Source organism: Hypanus sabinus, chromosome 19 (assembly GCF_030144855.1).
Source record: "Hypanus sabinus isolate sHypSab1 chromosome 19, sHypSab1.hap1, whole genome shotgun sequence".
Classification (NCBI taxonomy): domain Eukaryota; kingdom Metazoa; phylum Chordata; class Chondrichthyes; order Myliobatiformes; family Dasyatidae; genus Hypanus; species Hypanus sabinus.
In genome coordinates this window covers 51,665,446-51,683,991 of record NC_082724.1, presented here as the reverse complement: position 1 = coordinate 51,683,991, position 18,546 = coordinate 51,665,446, and the positions used below count along the sequence as shown (strand labels likewise).

Sequence of the window (18,546 nt, the reverse complement as noted above, 5' to 3'; positions counted from 1 at the left end):
GCCACTTTGGATCCAGTTCACTAAAACACCTCAGCTCACTTGTCCCTTGGGTTCAATAGTTCATATTTGCTTTCTAAAGTCATTCTCTAAACCCCGGAGGTGGGGCTGGTTCACTTACAGGAGTGATGTCATCACCATCCTCATTGAGTCATGGCATTCAGGCATGTTTTAAATTTACTTGGCCACCAACACAAAAAGGAGAATAAAAATATCATCCTTACATATCTAATAACAAAAGCAAGTGAAGATCACAGATGTTATCCACCTCAATGCCCTGATATGGAAATATTAATCAGCCAAAGTATCTGTTTTATCAACTGCTGGAAATGGAAAGCCATTTTGTCTAGGATAATTGATAATAATAGGATTACTCATCTCAACTGGTGAATAAATCAATTTTCACTCCATAGGGGTTCCAGATGCTCTCCCTGTAATTTGTTCACCATAGGATTCAGGAGTTAAATAAGAGAGTAGCAAGATTTCTGAGATTTATTAGAAAGTCCTGATTTGTATCAAGTTATCTAACAATAGAGTGGAGATACCAGCTGATATGTTGAACTGTGACATCCTCTGCAAGTCAGATAGCTTATCCAGGATTACATGAACAATTATCACTTAATTTCAAAGAATAACATCCAAAGTGGAACAAAACAACTCAACAAGAAAAAGACTGCAGCTTGGCCAGCCACAAAACAGACAGATGGAATTTCTAGACGTGTACAAAAGGAACAACAGCTATTCTATGATGAAAGGACTGAAAAGTGTCAGAATTGTAACTTGCAGTCAGTTTCAGTAGGGAACAAAAAAAGCTTTAATATCTGGCACAACAATATATTGATGAATGGCTTAACTAGGCATAGTAATTGCCCTCAGATCTCAAAGTTAAGAAATAGCAAATAAAGTTCAAACTTGCAAATCCACCATAACCATAAAGCAGTTTTGGCAGAGCCTATTCTTAGCTAATAGATTCCTACAGGTGAATACTCTACTGAATTTACTGTCAAGAGAAAGTCTGGCTTGCTAAGTTCCTCCAGCATTTTGTGTGTGTTACCAGTATTTCTGGATTCAGTTTACACACAAACAATGCTCTGATGGATAAGAAGCAGAAGCTTATTACTGGGAATATAACCATATCTTGGGTAACAGTGAGTGATAAATAAAAACAACACCATGGATTAGTGGCTATGATGGTGAGAAAAATGGAGAAAAACACACATTAAGTTAGGTGAACATAAAGACATAAAGGAGTTCAGGTTTATTTTTCCACAACTGGGTCAGGTGTTCTTAATAATATTGAAATATCTTTGCCAAGAATTCATGAACACTCAAAACACACATACTATAGTGATAGGTCCTAAGTAGGTGAAAATATGTTTGTCACGCAATGATCTAGCAAGTCAGTATATTATTGGAACTTGGAGTAAGATTATTTAACAGATGGGATTCTTCCAAAAATTAGCAATCCTTTGTTTTAAGTTTTGTGTATGTCTAGTGCAAAAGGCCCTCTGAAAATGGATATTTATCTGGCTATCTGATAATCAACGTGCACTCAATATTTTTTCTGAGGTGACCTCACTTGGATTACCACGTGCCGTTTTGATCCACATACCTAAATAAGAATCAATGCAGTACAGATCCCAGGGATGAGAAAATATAACTATATATATAACCATATAACAATTACAGCACGGAAACAGGCCATCTCCGCCCTTCTAGTCCGTGCCGAATGCTTACTCTCACCTAGTCCCACCTACCTGCACTCAGCCCATAACCCTCCATTCCTTTCCTGTCCATAAACCTATCCAATTTTTTTTTAAATGACAAAATTGAACCTGCGTCTGCCACTTCTACTGGAAGCTCATTCCACACAGCTACCACTCTCTGAGTAAAGAAGTTCCCCCTCGTGTTACTCCTAAACTTTTGCCCCTTAACTCTCAACTCATGTCCTCTTGTTTGAATTTCCCCTACTCTCAATGGAAAAAGCCTATCCACGTCAACTCTATCTATAATTTTAAATACCTCCATCAAGTTCCCCCCTCAACCTATGCTCCAAAGAATAAAAACCTAGCTTGTTCAACCTTTCTCTGCAACTTAGGTGCTGAAACCCAGGTAACATTCTAGTAAATCTCCTCTGTACTCTCTCTATATTGTTGACATCTATCCTATAATTCAGTGACCAGAACTGTACACAATACTTCAAATTTGGCCTCACCAATGCCTTGTACAATTTTAACATTACATCCCAACTCCTATACTCAATGCTCTGATTTATAAAGGCCAGTATACCAAAAGCTTTCTTCACCACCCTATCCACATGAGATTCCACCTTCAGGGAACAATGCACCATTATTCCTAGATCACTCTGTTCTATTGCATTCTTCAGTGCCCTACCATTTACCATGTATGTCCTATTTTGATTATTCCTACCGCAATAGGTTGTACAAGGAGAACAAAAAAAACTCTAATTCACCAGACTTTTAAAGAATGAGACACAAGCCCTGTGTGAAATGTGGAAAAAAATTAGCCAGTCACTGTCCCTTCAGGCACCTTCTACTCTATGTACAATAGAATCTGCAGTTCCAAATTGTCTTTAGTTGCTTCCAAATGTACAAAATTGAAGTGAGGGGAAGTCATCTATGATTCTGATCAACTTCTTGATTAGAAGTAGCTTAGATGTGGAGCACATCTATTTAGGTGCTACAGTGCAGCCAATGATCCTTGAGCAAATTACCACAAACATAACAGAAGTAACAAAATTCACCATCAGAGCTAAATTACTACAGGCAATCCTCGGGTTACGAACTGGTTCCGTTCCAGAGTCCATCTTTAAGTCGAATTTGTACGCAAGTCAGAACAAGTACATCTGGTATTATTTAGTGTCAGTTAGTCAAACGTTTGTCTTAGTATGTAGTATATATTTTACCTTTCTATGCATATAAAACACTTAAGAAACGTACGTATTCCAATAATTAAACCACTGCATTGCTTAGTAATAATTGAAGCTTTCATCGGGGCAGGGCCTTTCACATGCTCCATTATTCTCACTTTATCCTTTAAAATTGTTCCCAATCGTTGACCGACAGTAGCCTACGCTTTTCCAATGACGTTTCACCTCTTTCCAAACACTATTACTTCCACTTTATTTTCAATCGTGATCGTTTCCCATCAATGGAAGACAAACACTGCGGGCGGCGGGTTCCGAGCTCCGCTGGGTCCTAATAGGTTAGGGTCCTAGTCCTAACCGCACTGAATTCCCTGAGTCCTAAAGTCCACTGCACTGAGGCAGGTTAAAATGGGACAAGTGGAGGCTGTGCTGGGTTTGGATATTTGATCCTTCACTATATTCCACGTGAGAATTTAAACTGGAGGTGGCAGTGTTTTTTATTTTACGAGGTCGAGTTGCAAGCTCGACATCAACCCGGCACGGATGGAGATGGGGCTGGAGAGCGGTCTATCACTGGATTGAACTCGGGAACCTCCGTTTTCAAGCCTGTACTAATCTCACTACCCCACCAACTGAACAAAAATTGGGGGGGGGGGGGGGGGGGGGAGATCAGGGTGAATCAAATGCAAAATTACACACTCAGTGTCAACGGCAACGACTTTGCAATCCAACTTAAAATGGCAGACAATGTCGTGATCTGATTTAAAATGTGGATGGCATTCTGCTTCCTCGGTTCATAAGTACGAGTTGTTCGTAAGTCGGACGTTTGTAACTTGGGGACTACCTGTATTTTATTTAATTTCTTTCTGCTACAAGCATGGATACAGGCCATGCAGATATCCTCATCCCTCATGTTCTTACTGATTATTTTCTTTTACTTTCACTGCAAGGATATTAATGTAAAACAAACTGAATCAATTGGGCAGTACAAAAATAAAAACACGAACAGGATCATGTTATGCAGCCTTCATAAGTGCAGGAAAATATAATTAGTCGTAAAAAACAGACACAACTTTAGTGTGAACTTCAACTGACCACTTCTGCCTGCAAGACATTCTGACATAGAATATAAACAGGTGATATGCAACACCCAATTACTGGTTCCTCTATAAAAACTGACACATAGTTAACACATGAGAATCATACATTGGAACACAAGTCTTTGCTATCAGGGATAAACTTTGCACAAGTCCAATTCAGTGATCATTCAAATACAGTCTTTTAAGTTGTAAAATGTCTCATTTAGCTTCATGCTGTGCAGCAGCATTAACAGATAAGATTATAAAGATAGACTTTGATGATTTATTGAAAATAACCGAATGCTTATTCATACAAGATGTGGATTTTTCCACTTGCTTTTTGGCATCCCATGAGCTTTTGTGATAATTAATATATAATGCAGCTTGGAGTCCTGCAGTCAGACCTTCTCACCTCTAAACTCTTCAAAACTAGAAGACACAGATATGACTACACACTGTGGTGCTCTGCTACTCTGCCCCTAACTCTTAAAATAAAAAACTCCGGATGCCAGAAATAATAAACAAAAAATAGAAAATACTAGAAACATTGATAAGGTCAGACAGCACTGTGGAATACCTCCATCATTTTCTTTTCACATTCCACCCCAAATTTTCTCAAGTCTTCCCATCTAAGCTCAACTATTCACGTTCAGCTACTTTGATTTATCCACAATATTTATTCAGTGACTAATTGCTTGTCCTATTTACCCTAAATGAAGGAAACAGGCTTCTTCACCTGCGAGAAGAGAATGGTGGTGATAGGGAATTCAATAGTTAGGGGAACAGACAGATTTTGTGAATGTGAAAGTGACTCTTGGATGATACGTTGCCTGCTAGATGCTAGGGCAAGGGATATCTCAAATGAGATCCTTAAGGAGGAGGGTGATAAGCTTGAAGACATTGTACATATTGGTACCAATGCCATAGGTAGGAAAAGGAATGAGGCCCTGAAGACAAGAATATTGGGAGTAGGTAGGAAGCTGAAAAGCACGACCTCAAGTGTAGTAGTGCTGGATTGCTATCTGTGCCATGCACCAGTGAGGATAAGAATAGTATCAATTGAATGCGTGGCTGTAGAATTAGTGCAGGGGGCAGGATTTCAGATCTGTGGATCATTGGGATCTCTTCTGGGGAAGTATAACCTGTACAAAAGGGACAAGTTACATCTGAACTTAAGGGGGAACTATTATTCTTACAGGCAGGCTTACTGAAGTTGTTGGGGAAGGTTTAAACTAGATAAGCAAGGAGATGGAAACCAGAGTGATAGGTCAGAGGATGGGGCAGTTTGTATAAAGGTATGTACAATGTATAGAGAAACCGTGAAAAAGGATAAGATAGGGCATAATTGCTGTCAGAAAGATGGTTCAAATGCATCTATTTTAATGAAAGAATCAGGAACAAGGGTCATTAACTTAGAGCATAGAATGGTACATGGAACCACAATATTTTGGCAATTACATAAACTTGACTGTCAAAAGAAAAGGAACGGCTGCCAGTTGTTCTGGGGTTTTGATATTTCAAAAGACTCAGGGAGGAATGTAATAGTGGTGGCGAGTGACATTGCTAATCAGGGATAGCATGACAACTAGAGAAAGGGGGATGTTGTAGAACTAAGGCAGCACAGGAAGAAGTCAGATACAGGAAGTGAACATCACTCTATTGGGAGTATCCTACACATCCCCTACCCCTAATAGATACATAGACACTGAGGAGGCAGATTTTGGAAAGGTGAAAAAAATAACAGGGTTGTTGTCATAGGCAACTTCAAGTTCACTAATATCGATTTGCACCTCCTTAGTGCCAAAAGTTTACATTGGGCAGAAATTGTTCGAAAGTCCAAGGACACCTGACACAGTATGGAAACGGGCCAACTAGAGAGAAGGCTATACTGAATCTGGTACTAGGCAATGAAACTAGTGTGGCAACAGATCTCTCGATGGATGAGCATTTTGGAGACAGTGGCCACAACTCACTAACCTTTACCGTAGCCTTGGACAGAGATAGCAGACAGTATGGGAAATACTTAATTGGGGGAGGATAAATTAAGATGCTATTAGGCAGGAACAGGAGCATAATTTCAGGAAAATGTACAATGGCAACATGGAGGTTGTTTAGGAAGCACCTGCATGGGGTTCTGGATAGGTTTGACCCATTGAGACAGGGAAAGGATGGCAGGGTGAAGGAACTATGATTGACAAGAGATGTGGAACATCTGGTCAAGAGAAAGAAACTAGTATACTTAAGGTTTAGGAAGCAAGGATCAGACAGGGCTCTAGAGAGGTACAAAGAAGTCAGGGAGGAGTTTATGAATGAGCTTCTGAGAACTAGAAGAAAACGTGAAAAGGAAAAGCCCAAAGATGTTCTACATGTACATGAAGAACAGGAGGATGACTAGAGTGAAGGTTGGACCAATTAGGGGTGAGAGCAGAAACTTAGAGTCAGAAGAGGTAGGGGAGATCCTTAATACATTGCTTCAGCATTTACCAATGAGAGAGATTTTGACAAATGTGAGGTCAGCATAAAACAGGGTGATATGTAAAACAAGTTGACATTAAGAAAGAGGATGTGCTGAACTTCTGAAAAACACGAGGATAGATAATTCCCTAGGACCAGATGGGACATTCCCAGGTTATTACAGGAAGCAAGGAAAGAGACTGCCTTTCACAATGATCTTCATGTACTCATTGGCCACAGGTGTACAACCAGAAGATTGGAAGGTGGCTGATGTTATTCCTTCGTTCAAGAAAGGTAACGGGGATAACCCTGGGAATGATAAACCAATGGATCTCAAGTCACTGGTGGACAAACTATTGGAGAGAATTCTTAGAGACAGGAATTACAAGCATTTGGAGAAGTATAGTCTGATTCAGGATAGCCAGCATGGCTTTCTGATGGGCAGGTCAGGCCTTATAAGGGGAGGAGGCTCAGAGCGGGGAGGGGGCTCGGAAGGTGGGGAGGGGTTGGGGCCTTTGCAGTGTATTGCAGGGTCTCTGCAGGGACGCGAGAATTGGATTGATCTTAGGATAGGTTTAAAAAGTCAGCACAACATTATGGGCCTAAGGGCCTGTACTCTGCAGTTATTTTCCATGTACCCACCTTAATCACATTTATTCATTGTGACTTTACGAGTTCAATCATGACAAGTGTATTGTCTCGAGATTAATTCAATTTTTCTTGCTGTAACCATTCAAGCGAAAAGGTCAAATTCTTAGCAGTGTTTGTATGAATCAGCAAAAATGTCACAATGGCAGAAATAATTGGTCTCAACACTGCAGGCTTGGGAAAGGACTACAAAAACAACCTAATCTCAGTTGTCAGTGGGAGATCCTATATGACCTGACTTTACTTTTCAAAGAGGTAACAAAAGTATTGATGAGAGCAGTGTGGTTGGTATAGCCTACTTGGATTTCAGTATGCCCTTTGGCAATATTCCCATCTAAACACTGGTCCAAAAAGTTAAAATCCTTGGGATCCAAGGCAAGTTGGTGGTATAACCTGTCAGAACTAATGACTTACACAATGAATGGTAAAGCCAAAGGAACTACTGAAGAACAGAGGGACTATAGCGTATATCCAAAAATACTCAAAACATGTAGCACAGGTAGATAAATGGTGAATACAACATACAGGAGCTTTATTATTAACCACGGCATACAAAAGAGCAAGGAGGGGCGGAGTTTCAAGATGGCGACGTAGACATCTGCCTTGTAGGCGCTCTTCATTTTTTAAACTATAATCACCCTTTAATCAAATCTTTTCGTACTTAATTACATGGGTTGATATTTACGATTTACTTCTTTTCTAAAATAATACTTGATTTAATTCTTTCAAACTTAAAATGTCTGTATCTAAGAAATCATCTAAAGACCCTCTATCTCTTGATGCAATCTCTAGTCTTCTGGACACTAAACTTGCAAGTCTGGAAAATAAACTTACTGCGAAAATGTCTGAGCTTGAAGAAGTCGTTAGATCGTTTGATACCAAGCTTCAATCGCAGGCAGCAGATATTGAACGGCATGAAGAAAAGTTTGCGACTCTTGACAAGTTAATTTGTGAAAAAATACGTACAATCGAAACATTGGAGAAGGTACGGTCGACTGCTAAAATAGTGGAGAAGAATAAGTTTAAAATCACCGATCTTGAAAACCGATCTCGCAGACAGAACTTGCGTATTATCGGTTTTCCCGAAAATGTTGAGTCTGGTGACTTAACTGAATATTTCTCTAACTTATTGTGGGTAATTTTTGGCGAGGACGCTTTGCGGACTAAACCTACTATTGATCGTGCCCACAGAGTTTCGAGATTTTCGATCTCGAGAGACAAGCCACGAGCTGTGATTGTCCGTCTCCATTATCCTCGGGAGAAAGAGCTTTTAATTCGATTAGCTCGTCAGAAAGGTATGATTTCCTCACAGAAGCAACAAGTTTCGTATTGTTGAAGATTATTCATTCAAAGTGATGAGGGCGAGAATCGCTTTTAAACCAGTGATGGCAGAGATTCATTCGATTGGACTTAAACAAGCTTTAAGATACCCAGCGAATCTCAGAATTACATTGAGTGACGACAGTCAGCGCTTTTTTAATACTCCGGAAGAAGCGAAGAAATTCGTTGAAGAATATCTGTCTTCTAGTACAACTTGAACTATGTGTTATGATGAAGAATTTTTGGAGAGAAGATGTCATTTCGTTTTAGGCTTTAACTTATGAAGCTGCGGTATAGCTTTTTACTTTGGTCTGTAGACCTGTTTTTTTTTTAATCATGATTTACAGATGCTCTTTTAATTTTACTATAATGTCTTTTTTCTTAATTTTTTTCCCTTTGGATTGGATATACACGTTAAGACTTTGTAATAATGATTTATTTTTTAAGATGTTGTTTCTTCTTCCCATAAGACTTTGCTTTCCGTAAGCATTTATTTGCTTGTATTTGAGAATGGGACGAATGTTTTGGATTTTTGGACTTTTTTTTATATATTGTAGTGGTTATTGAATCCTTTTTTAATCTTATTTTGATGACCTTTTTTTAAAATTTTTTTTAACAGATTGGTGAATTTACATTTATATTTTGTAATATGGTCTTTTCAAAATGTCGTTTCTTCTTCCCATAAGTCTCTGCTTTGAAACGTCATTTTCTTATATTTGAATATGGAATCTTTTTTTAAAGGCATATTACACTTTTAAATTTCAATGTTTATCCTTTTTTTATTAATGATCTTTTGCTTTATTATATTATTTTTTCATTTTGGTTGATATATATTCTTTCTTTTTACAACCCTGTATTTATATCTGGGTGTTATATAGTCTCTTTTTTCTTTCTTTTCATGGAGTTGCCATCTTGAAAATGGCGGTAATATTAGTATTAGTTTGTGCGCCTGCCACTTGGCTTTTTTTCGAGGGGTTGGGGGAGGGGGTAGGGATCTTTTTTCACGCTTTTGCTTTTTATTTTTTTGCTTTTAGCTTATGGGCCGACTTTAAATTATTAATATTGTTGAGGTGTCATGTTCTCCGGTTGCTCCTGAATCATTTTTCCTTCTTCCTGAACTATGGGTTATGTGTCTTTTTAACCTTTTATGATATATACAATTAATATTGGCAATGATGGATGTCTATTAACTTTATCTCTTGGAATACTAATGGTTTAAATCATCCGATTAAACGTAAAAAAAATTTAAAGTATTCCATAGACTAAATGCTAATATTATCTTTGCACAGGAGACCCATATTAGGATGGGAGGATAATCAACGCTTTTTTAGGTTCTGGAAGGGTCAACAATTTCACTCGAATTGTACTGCCAAAATTAGGGGTGTGTCTATTTTTATAGACCCCTCAATTTCGTTTACACATCATGAAATTATTTCTGATCCACAGGGCAGATTTTTGTTGATAACTGGTTCACTTTTTAAATCAAAAAGTGGCTCTAGTTAATATTTATGCTCCAAACTTTGACTGCCCTGAATTTTTTAAATGTTTATTTACTTCCCTTCCTAATCTAAATGAATATATGTTGATAATGGGTGGAGATTTCAATTGTTGTCTGAATCCTTTGATGGATAGATCTAAACCTATTCGAATTCTTCCGAATAGATCAGCCTTACTTATTAATTCCTTTATGGTTGATTCGGGTATTACTGAAATATGGCGGTTTTTGAACCCTAAAGATAAAGAATTTTTGTTTTTTTCACATGTATATCACAGTTATTCTAGAATTGATTATTTCCTTATTGATCATCGTTTATTAGCAGATGTTACTGATTGTAAATATGATTCTATTGCCATTTCGAATCATGCACCTTTGAAGTTATCTATCAAGATTTCAGACTCTTCCAATAATACTAGATCTTGGAGAGTTAATGCTACTTTGCTTCAAGATCCAGAATTTATCACCTTCATAAAACAGCAAATTGACTTGTTTTTCTCAACAAACTATACTGAAGAGATTGACAGAGGAATACTTTGGGACTCTTTTAAGGCTTTTATCCGTGGACAAATTATCTCATATTCCATTGGTAAAAGAAAACAAAGATATTTAGATATTGCTTTATTAGTGGATAAAATTAAAGAAATTGATAAGATTTATTCCGTGACTCCTACCAAAGAACTTTATAAGAAGAGAGTTGAGCTTCAAATGGAGCATAGCTTATTATTATCTTCTTCAATTGAGAATCAATTAATTAGGACCAGGGCTCAATTTTATATTCATAGTGATCGAACTGGTAAATTGTGAGCTAACCAATTAAAAGCTATTTCGACTAAGCGACAAGTTATTAAAATTCGTAAACAAGACGGTAATCTGACTACTGATCATAAAGAAATTAATAACACTTTCCAAGATTTTTATAAATCTTTATATCAATCAGAATTTGATGGTGATCTGTCCATGATGGATAATTTTTTTAACAATTTGAATATTCCCAAACTGACAGATGAAGATCGTAGCTTGTTCGATGCTCCTATTTCTATGGCCGAAATAGGAGAGGCTATCTCATCAATAAATTCTGGGAAAGCTCCTGGTCCTGATGAAGAACTTTTTCTTCTTTGCTTTCCCCTTGGTTATGTGAAATTTTTAATGATGCATTTGCTAAGAAGAGATTACCCCAGTCTTTTTATGAAGCTACTATCTCTCTAATTCTTAAAAAAGATAAGGATCCTACTTTATGTGCATCTTATCGCCCTATATCGTTACTAAATGTAGACTCAAAGATTCTTACAAAAATTTTAGCTATTAGGTTAGAAAAGTTACTATCACAGATTATTTCAGAAGACCAAACTGGTTTTATTAGGAATCGGTATTCCCTTTTTAATGTTAGAAAATTGATTAATATAATTTATACTTCATTACCCACAACCCCAGAATGTGTTATTTCATTAGATGCTGAAAAAGCTTTTGATAGAGTTGAATGGACATACTTATTTAATGCTTTGAGAAATTTTAATTTTAGTCCTAATTTTATATCATGGATTAAATTAATATATTATAAACCTGTTGCTTCTGTTCTTACAAATAATTACAGATCCTCTTTTTTTCAATTATCTCGCGGTACCAGACAAGGTTGTCCCTTAAGTCCTTTATTATTTAATATCGCATTAGAACCTTTAGCCATTGCTATTCGTGAATCTCCTAATATTTTTGGTATTACCCATAATGAGAAGTTATACAAGTTATCACTTTATGCTGATGATTTGTTGTTATATATTTCTGATCCTGACAGGTCTATTCCCGCTATTTTATTCTTGTTGGCTCAATTTGGTAGTTTTTCTGGTTATAAACTAAACTTGGATAAGAGTGAATTATTCCCTTTAAACCCGCAAACTTTATTGAATGACAGGATACCATTTAAAGTTGTTACTGATAACTTTATCTATTTAGGTATAAAAATTACCAAGAAATATAAAGATTTATTCAGACTTAATTTTTTACCTATGCTTCATCAAATTCAACAACTTACTACAAGATGGTCTCCCTTATCCTTATCATTAGTTGGTCGGATTAATGCTATTAAAATGATGATTTTACCGAAATTTTTATATTTATTTCAAGCCTTACCAATTTTTATTCCTAAATCTTTTTTTGATAACATTGATTCAAAAATTTCCTCACTTGTGTGGCAAAATAAAAACCCCAGGTTAAGTAAAAGGCAACTACAAAAATCTAAAAAAGATGGTGGTTTAGCTTTACCTAACTTTAGATTTTACTATTGGGCGAATAATATTCGAAACTTAATATATTGGAAATTAGATTTGGATTCACCATTGTGCCCACAGTGGGTAAATTTAGAATGCAATGATGCACAGGGATATTCTCTATTCTCCGTTCTTGGTTCTTCTCTTCCTGCTGATTTAGTTAAATTCAATAAACAGATATCCAACCCTATAGTCAAACATACATTACGAATTTGGTTTCAATTTCGTAAGTTTTTTACTCTGAAAAACTTTGTTCTTGATAGCCCTATCTTACTTAACTTCTTTTTTAAGCCTTCTTTGACAGATCAAGCCTTTAGCATATGGAAAAGGAAAGGTATAAAATGTTTTCGTGATCTTTTTTTTGAAGGTAGTTTGATATCTTTCGACCAACTTTCCAACAAATTTAAGTTACCTAAATCTAATTTTTTTAGATATCTACAAATTAGAAATTTTTTACATAAAGTTCTACCATCCTTCCCCAATTCAACTTTGATAGATTTTTCAGGTTTGATTTTTACTTTAAATCCTTGTCAGAAGGGATTAGTGGCTCTTATTTATAATATGATTATGAAGATACAACCAGAAATATCAGGTAGAATTAAACAAGAATGGGAAAAAGAACTTCAATATAATATATCAACAGAAAAATGGGAAAAAATTTTACAAATGGTTAATTCTTCTTCTATATGTGCTAAACATGCTTTAATACAATTTAAAGTTGTACATAGAGCTTATATGTCTAAAGATAAACTTGCTCGATTCTATTCTCATATTAACCCTCAATGTGACAGATGTCATTCAGATGTGGCTTCATTGACCCACATGTTTTGGTCATGTCCCATCTTATATAACTATTGGAAGGACATATTTGCTACCATTTCCTCAATTTGGAATACTGATTTACAACCTCATTTTATTACTGCAATTTTTGGTATACCAAATGAGGATGGTAATCGGTTTTCCCCTTCAATTAGACGAATGATCGCCTTTGTAACATTAATGGCCAGAAGGTCTATATTACAAAATTGGAAAGAAGTAAATCCTCCTACCACGTTTCAGTGGTTCTCTCAAACTATTTCTTATCTGAGCTTAGAAAAAATTAGAAGCACTATTTTTGACTCATCAATTAAATTTGAAGAAACTTGGGGACCGTTCATTCGACACTTTCATATGAATTAATTTGGCCTCTTCCAGACCTTCTCTCTGTTTATTCTTGTTCTGGTATGGAGTTCCGGAGTTTTTGACACTATCATATACATATAAACTGTTATTATTGCCCATGTTAGTTTAGTTTAGTTTTTATTTTTTTTTCAATATATATTTTTTTCTTGTATTTTAAAAAAAAGAGCAAGGAAGTTGTGAGACAACTAAGACACTTTATCATGCTCTTGGAATATGAAAAGGAGGCATTAAACAGCCTGAAAACAGATAAAAATATGTAATATCTGCTGGCAAAGGATGCATGACTGTCGTATACAACAAGGCAGACTACATCACCAAGGCTAAGCACAATGACTTATCATTGCCTAGACAGTGATCCAGCAACGATACTGACGAAACGCAAACATAACTTTGAAGAATTGCAAGACATACAACAGATCACAAAGAAAATAGTGGAGAATGAAAGCAGATGAATCAAACATTGCTCAGTTCTACAGACTATCTAAACCAGGGGTCGGCAACCCGCGGCACTTTCATCTCTGTGCTGCGGCTCCCGTGGTTTGTTAGTTTTTGAAATGTAATTCGAAATTTGAAGATTATGGTGATCTTGTACAATCTAAATAAAACGTTGTGGCGACCCCATTTCCTGGCACATTCGAACTGGCTCACAAGTAGCCACCGTTCCGGCTAAGGGAGATAGCCTATGGGGGTTTCTGAGTACGTGTCTTTTGGAGCATCCGCGCCCACAGGGGGGGCGGGTTGAGGGAGGCTTTAAAGCAAGGCTGTTTAGTTCGAATAAAGTTATCTTTGACTGCAGTGTCGTTATTTTAGCACTGCGTGTAGCACACCGCTACGTGTTTTTTATCGCTATTAATATACTTCACCACTGCCAATGCCTGACACCCGCCAGTGCGCGATTTCTTTTAATTTTTCGATCCAAGGTAGGCTAACTATGGAGTAACCTTCAACCCAACGTCTTTTTTTCGGAGTTCAAAATGTTTTTGTTGCATGCAGAAATGTAATTTCGTTTTCTCTGCAGGAGTTCATCAATTTCATAAATGCAACACATTATAGTTTGTTTATACATAGCATAAAGGCAAACAAAAAAACGTTGTATGCAGTGTTATTTCATTTTAAATGTCAAATGGGTTTTGTGGCTCCCAGTGTTTTCTTTTCTGTGGGAAATGGGTCCATATGGCTCTTTCAGTGGTAAAGGTTGCTGACCCCTGACCTAAACACACAGAGGCATACCACTACAACCAATTGTGTCACACCCCAGCACACATGCGTACAACTTAGCATAGGAATTGTGGAGACGGCTAAAACATTTGGTCACTGCATCCCAATAACCAATCAACATCACAAAAAAAATTCCTGAAGAAACTCAAGAATATATGAATAGAGGATGACGAGATAATGGTTTCCTTCTATGTCAAGTCACTGTATATGTCTGTCAATTTAAAATTTCTACAAAGAGCAATTGCAGAACTTCTGAATGGAGAAAAATCAATAAGCAGGACACTCACAAAAGGTGGCATACGTTAACTTCCTGATCTGTGCTTATCAACCTACTTCAAGTTTGACAGAGTAATTTACGAACGGATTACAGGTGCACCAATGCGAGCTCTTGTCTCTGGCCTAGATGCAGAAGTTGTAATGTAGAAACTAGAAAATGCAACTATATCAGAAATTAAACCCAAACTCCAGGTGTACTATGTGGACCACACCTTTGAGATTATCAAGGAAAACATGTACAAAAAACACATCAACTGCTGAATAATGTCTTTAACGACAACAAGTTCACAATGGAAATTATAAAGGAAAGTCAGCTCACATTCTTGGATGTTATTAAGAGAACTACCACTGGTCAGTTACAGGAATCAGTCGACAGAAAAGCAACTCACTCCGATCAAATTCTGAACTTCAATAGCAATCACCCAAAATGTAACAAACTGTGTGAAGACCTTATTCAAGAGGATGGAGTCCCATTGCAACACCAGAGACACAAAACTGGAAGAAAAGCACCTCTTCAAGACCTTGCCACAACAGATATCCAAGAAGCTTCGCCTGAAGGTACTTCAAGGCCAGAAACCCAAAAATACAAACTACATGAATAAATGAATTGCATTGCCGTACGTAAAGAACGTCTCGGAAACAACAGCAAGACTGTTTCAGCAACATATCATCAGTTTCTTACAAACTGACTACAAGTTTGAAAAGGAACTTACCAAAACTCAAAGCACAACAAAATGTGACAGATAGAACAAATATTATCTACAAAATCCAGTGCAGTGACTGTGACAAGTATTACGTTGGTCAAACAGGAAGAGAACTATTGACCAGGCTATACAAGCATCAGCTAGCAAGCAGATGGCATGACCAACTCCTGCTAGAATCAGGTCATGAAGATGAAGGAGGACACCATATCAACTGTACAACAAAATAAGAACCAAAATCTCTCAAAGCATGGTTTTCTATCGAAGGATCCATCAACAAACACATAGACATAGATCTGGTATATGAACCCTTACAGAAAAAAGAGAAACAATGATGTTAACAATCAATGAATTGCTGGTAATCTTGTGATCTGGACAATGAAGCAAACACTTTCAACAGACCTCCCACGAAGACAGTCAATCAGAATCTTCTACTGCCAAACTGTAATTATGGCCAGCCAACCAGCCAACCTAATTATCAATTCAGACCCCGTGTGCACAAGCCATCATTCTGAGCAGAAAACACCCTCAACTGTGTACTGTGATGGCTTGTCGATTGGATCCGAAACATCTGCAAACACTTTGCCAAGCTCGGTGATCAACCAAACTTCCAAATAGCCAACCTGAACTACCAATATTCTACAATATTTCAAGTTGTGATACAACTTAATAAAACATCGGTTAGACTACAGCTGATTACTGCATAAAGTTCTGGTTGCCATTCTATAGAAAGGATATTATTGCAGTGGAAAGCTTGCAGGTGAGATCTGTCAGGATGCTGCCTGCAATGAGCATTTTAGTTACAAGGAGAGACTGGATGAACTGAGTTTGCTTTCCTTTCAGTAGATGAGGTTAAGGGGGCCCTAACTGAATTTTTGAGCACAGATAGGAAACTTTTCTCTATAGCAAAAATGTGTTAGACAAGAGGGCATAGGTTTAGGGTAAGGAGTAAGAGTTTAGAGGCAATGGAATGAAGAACTTTCTCATTCAAAGGAAATCTGAAATGTACCAAACAAGTAGCTAATCAAAGCTGCTACTCTCACATTTAAGCAGTATTTAGAACAGTACTCCAATCAGCAAGGAATGGAAAGCTACAGACCAGGTGCTGGTAAATGGGATGAGTATAGATAGGACTTGATCAATGTCACAAACAAGGTGGGGCTATCTCTATACTGCGGTATTCTTTGACTCAGTTTTTTATTTATACAGTGACAGCTAAACAGTGCATCCATATGGATGATTTAAGAAAAAAGAGGCTGAGGTTTCAAATAGTTTTTAAAGAAGAAAGAAAATAAAAGAGCCCATTATAATTAAAACCATGAAATGTGGACAAGGTAAGAGCTCAGATCTTCCAGAAGCTGGATGTGTCCATTTTACTCAGATTGCCAACTCCTATTCACTGATCGTTGGTAGAATTTCCTATCTTGGACTCTATCGAATCATGCATTCCAGTTGGATCAAATCCTATGGCCGGTTCTCTAAGCTTCTTCTCTCTATTTCCCGCCGAATAAGATCTCAACCCACCCCTTGTCCGTCACAAAGCCTCTTCACCCAGCTTTCTCTAGAACCTTCTCCTAATTTCACCATCCTAACTGGCTGACTCGACATTCCCAAGCTGAACATCACAACCCCTTATCTTTAACAGTAACCCAAACATTACCAGAACACATTGCTTCTACAGAAAGCCATTAAATGAACCACCGTACACATTGGCAGCAAAATCTTAACCAGAGTGTTACATAGCTATTAAATCAATGCAGTTTGTATGCACTGGTCTAACTTGTCATTGGTAATCCTATCATTTCAATAGTGATCACACTTAAATTAAAGACTTAAAAATAAAAACAGTGAAATGTGCCATTTGCGAAAAATCATATCAGTGAGGATGTGCTGGGGATGCCAAGATTCCAGCACCAAAATAGCAGAACCACAACTCACTAATCCTAACCTGTGGAATGTGGGAGCGAACCAGAGCACCTGGAGGAAACACAGGCAGTCACAGGGAGAATGTGCAAACTCCTTACAGACTGTAGCAGAAATTGAACTACAATCTTATAGCTGGCACTGTACTACGATTCGACGCTACCATGCCACCAATTCAGTCGTACTTAATTGGATGGGAAACAATTTTTGATGCCATCAGTTTTCTCTTTCTTTTAGTAACATATCACGATAACACAGTTGCCAGCCACAGAGTGCAAAAGAGCCAGACAGACCAAATGTTCTCACTTTAAATTCTTCAATGCATGGAAGCTAGCCAGTCTCAGAAATAGTGCAGCTGGAATTCATTGGAATTGATTTAATTTACCTTGAGACCAGAATGTACAATTTAACTTCTTATTTCTGGCCTCTCTTCAGTGCATCCTGGTGAAAAGCTTAAGCAGCTATCAAGACATGGCTGATACATAATGCCCCTATCAGTAAATATTATGCATCCAACACACGCAAGGTTCATTTAGAAAGGTCCATTTAGATCAACTACCAGAAGATACATTTGCAGCTTTAGACAATAACTCCAAGAGAAAGGTGAAAAAACTTGGCACAAAATAGTGCAACAAATCAATATTAACAAAAAAAATAAAATTCCGCAAAATACTCGAGATACACATAATTCTTTATACAATCAAAAGAACAACAGGCCACTGCCATCAAAATGAGAGAACATACTGTATTGCAATTATTTAATAATAATGATTATGTCCTACCTAATGCAGTTTGTTATTTCTAATTACTAGATATCATTGCTTAATTGTAAGGCAACATCCATACTAGACCGGTTAATTTTGAAAACGCCAGTTTCGCGTAAAAACGATGGGCATCCACACCAGGCATTTTTGAAAATGCCTTCGTCCACATTAAAATGGGTATTTGGGCGAATCTCCTCCTACTGGGCATGCGCAGGACACATCTACAGAAACCAAGCGAAGAAGAAACGGTACACTATTTCTGCTTCCGCAGCAGCGTTGTGCTATTTCCACTGGTCAAAAACTAGAGTACCTACAACAATAGCGGAAGAAAGTTTTCA

General features: G+C 37.3%; 1 protein-coding gene across 2 annotated transcripts in view; it reads right to left on the bottom strand.

Annotated features, from left to right (window-relative positions):
* rad18 (RAD18 E3 ubiquitin protein ligase) overlaps nt 1–18,546 on the bottom strand; it is a 237,007-nt gene that overhangs the window by 200,576 nt on the left and 17,885 nt on the right. The window lies entirely within an intron of this gene.